The sequence below is a fragment of the Hyaena hyaena genome, unplaced genomic scaffold (assembly GCF_003009895.1).
Source record: "Hyaena hyaena isolate Hyena2069 unplaced genomic scaffold, ASM300989v1 scaffold_537, whole genome shotgun sequence".
In the NCBI taxonomy this organism is placed as follows: domain Eukaryota; kingdom Metazoa; phylum Chordata; class Mammalia; order Carnivora; family Hyaenidae; genus Hyaena; species Hyaena hyaena.
Window position 1 is genome coordinate 341,092 of NW_024081170.1, and position 4,211 is coordinate 345,302.

A 4,211-nucleotide genomic window follows, 5' to 3' on the forward strand; every position below is an offset into this window, starting at 1 on the left:
CAGACATGTTTGAGGAAAGCCTGACAATATGAATGCTGAATCGTATTTCTATTTATTTCCTTTTGAAGGGTCCAGAGCCAGTTGAATGTGTTTCTTATACTTTGGATTTATGAATCTGTCTTCATTTTTTCCTCTCTCATTGATTACATTACATTCTTCACTTTCCCAATTAAGGATTGATTCATAATAATAATAATAAGGTCATATTTGCAAGTATATGCAAATTGAAATAATTTGTATATGTATATATATATAAATTCAAGTATATGAATACTTGAAATGTAAATTGATATAAATTGTTTATTTTTCTCTTAGCATCTAATTGAAAGGATAGGTAGAGATTAAAAGAGAAAATGGGATGCTTTCCAGAAGAAATGCTACAATGCCACAGTGATGGTATTAGGGTAGCTGATGAGAGGCACCAGGAATGTGGGCAGGAGGAGATCGCAGCTGTGCTTGGGTGAAGGCCCAGGCTGTGGTTTATGCAGAGCCCCTCATTCCTCACTCCCCAAGGAAGAGGTGGAATGAGACCATTGCTGTGCCTTCTTGTGTACTGCCTTTCACCAGCCAGAGAGCACAAAGAATCCGGGACTCCTGTAGGTGAGAAGTCTCAGAAGAGCTGATTTTTAAGCATTTTACTTTAAAACATACATTTCCTTCTGTTTACATATGCATAAATCTTCCCACTGATGTGGCAGCTTAAATGCTTTATTTACTTTTTAAAGCTCTACAATTGGCTTTTAAGTTGTGGTTACAGCTCCTGTCCTTTTCCAGATGCGATCCAATTGTACACAAACACATAAACAATTAAAATGGTGAGATGAGGTGGGGAAAAGGGCAATAAAAATGGTCAGAGTCAATTAAACCAGTGAAATAAAAAAAAATTAAACCGTGGAATGGTGTACACAATAACCTATATTTTATTATTTTCCCCTTACAACATTGTAAAAAATACATAAGCCCTTGATGTATGTACATTTCCTTGAGAAAGGTGCTCTATGGCTCAGAGGCGGATTGGCGGCATGTGATGTGGGCAGCTGTAAGGTAACAACATGTTTTCCCATAAAAAGCAGAGGAAATAGGCACATAAATTCCATATAAACTGTCAGCGTGTCAGCTATGCTAACACTAGGGAAGCTGGTGCCCTGGAGCTACGCTAACTTATGCACCTTCATTTTTCAAACACACACTTCTTGAATTCACAAAGTGAAACTGCAGTCAGGCTGGCTGGCTTTCTTTCTTTTCTTTCTTTCTTTCTTTCTTTCTTTCTTTCTTTCTTTCTTTCTTTCTTTCTTTCTTTCTCTCTTTCTTCTTCTTCTTCTTCATCATCTTCTTCTTCTTCTTCATCTTCTTCTTCTTCTTCTTTCTCCTCCTCCTCTTCTTCCTCTTCTTCCTCTTCCTCTTCCTCTTCCTCTTCTCCTTCCTCTTCTCCTCCCTTCAAGCAATAACACCTTCTCCTATTCCTTTAGATATCTCTTGCTTTATGAAAGGAATGGCAAAGGGCAAGAATAAAAGAGAGGAGGAGAGAGTATCAAGAAGTGATCTTTACATGTAGTTGCCATCTTGGGCAATATAGCACTTTCTGGGTCCTTTTTGTTAACAACCAAACCTCACTGAATTAAATCTAAAGAGTATCTTGGTGCTAAGTCTGTGGTTGAAAAGGTCAGGAACACAGAGAGGACTCAGAATAATTCTCCCTCCACCTCCCCTTTCCCTGCAACCTCCTTCTCCCCTCCCCCTCCTCCTCCTCCATCTCCTCCTTCTCCTCTCCCCCTTTATTTTCCTTCTGCCTGTTACCCTTCCTCTTCTTCATTGTTTTGCCATTTATTGGTCCTTTGGAAGTGACTTCTAGGATAATAATAAATTTATTTGAGAATAGCACCCAGGAGATAAACACACTTTTCTCTTGCTGGTAACCCTATGTATACGTTACTGAAAGTTAACACCAACAATCTGAATTCAGGGTCCTTTGTCAGAGCAAAGCAGAATAAGAGATTCTGCCTCTTCCCTGGAATGGGTCAGGTTTCCTGATGTGTATATGTTTTGGGAGATAGTGAATCTGGGTTTCACATTTTGTACTCCTACTTTCAGATTTCTCTATTTGAAATATTTTGGTAGTTATTTTTTTGTAATTCAGACTAATTACCCAATCTCAAAATTTTCCTTGTGTCATGACAGTTGATTATGTGTTTAATTCAACCACGTCTCATTGTTTAAGACTCTGATTTTCCATGCGAACAGGTTTCCTGAGCAGCCTGGGCTTACATTTGTCAGCATATAGGGGCTCAGCATCTTTATCCTACAGCATTATATATATAAGGCTATTGCAATTACTAAGTGATATTCCAAATGTGAATAATATATAAGGAAAGATTTCATTTGGTCTTCAGATATGGGGAATTATTGAGTCTTTGACAAATTCTGATTCAGAATTTTGAAGGCATGCTTAGACTAACTTGAGTCAAAATATACTTATCCTTTTCTACTTAAATAAAGAATTCCAGGGTCCAACGATTTAAAATGTGTCCAACATTCTGTCTCTTCTAGGATTTTGACAAAGTTAATATGATGGAAAGCAGAAAAAAAATTTGAAAAGGCTATGAACACAAATCACTTCAAGGGAATAAATAAATAAATAGAATGATCCACAGCCATTATTTTGGCACATTAACAATGCAGTGGCTTTTGACTGTGTCTTCTACACTGATATCTAAACATCCATGATCATATTCTTTACATCGACTCAGCTCAGATCCATTCCTGTTATGGTTTGGCCATTAATAAAACCCTATAATTCTTTTTTTTTCCCCTTTATGCTACTTGTCAGAATCAATCTCAGATAGCAGTGGACTTCTAAGAAACATATCCAAGACCACCAACAAAAATCATTTAGATATGATAAGACCTAATCACTTATTAATTAATCACTCTGCATGACAAGATCATGATTAACATTTGCTTCATTATCATGCATACTGAGAAACTGAGACACAAAGATGATATTCGACTCTTCATGGATATCTGGAAGAAGTAACTGCACCAGGACTTTAATTTCAAACTATGGATAATTCTGTCGATAGCTCATCCTGCTATTAATCTCTAAGGTCTTTTCCACATTTGTTTGTTCATAATCCTAAAATAGATTAAGCTAAGAGGGAGGTATGGTGTTTACCATAATCATTCAGTATTAAAATGATAATAACCTTTGGAGTTAAAGAAAAATAAAGCTGGCAGAGGGTCATTAGTGAAACCCAGTAATTTGCCTCCCTTTCTCTTATTGCTCAGGTCTCCATTTCAATCTGCTTGTGTGTTGGAAAGCCAACTTCTTACCTCAGAATCAGCTTTGCATATGGGGCGTCTCATGTTCCCAGCAGGCATATCTTGCACTGCTGTCGAACCAAAATGGTTTAAGTTTAATTATCTAGATACATTGCTCTCTGCAGTAACCTCAGTATTGTTCTCACTGTAATCTACCATATTATTAATGCCAGATTTTTCCTATTAGCTTTTAAACTGTTCTTTTACACTGAGTAGTTTGCCACCAAATTGTTACCAATAAAAATCCCCAAATGCCTAAAGGTTATTTTAAACACAGTGTGAGCAATGCTGGTTTCATTTCACCATTTATTTTGTTGAGTCATTATCGGTATGCATTGTGTGAACTTATTGTATGCATTTTTTATGCTGCTGGAATGGCAGTATATTTTTAACGATCCCATTTTAATACGACTGTCCTAAAAAAAAATCATTAAACCCAGGGTTTAACAAGGACTGTGCAAACTCCACCTATCCTCTCTCCTTGTGTCAAATATTGTGGAGTGATAACTTTGGGAACCTAATATATTTGGAAATCTTGGCTTCCATTTCTTTTAGAGCTATAATGCATACTAAAGGATGCTATAAAAGAACATTTTCCTTTCAGTAAGTGTTCTCTGCATCATATTCTCTAGTACTCAGATAACCAAAGAACTCAGGCGTAGAATAACCTTCTTTATAAATGTCAAAAAAATTTAGGCACATGGTACACACTTTAAGAAAACTTCTAAGTCATTGAAAATCTGATTCAAAACCTATCATAAAAACTAAAGTTATATTCTTACTAATATCATTTCTTATGGGTATTCACTCTAGTCTATGGCCCTGCCACTTCTAGCTAAAATCTCATCAGGTTTTATAAACTAAACAAAATTAACTTGGTCAATATGAATGAG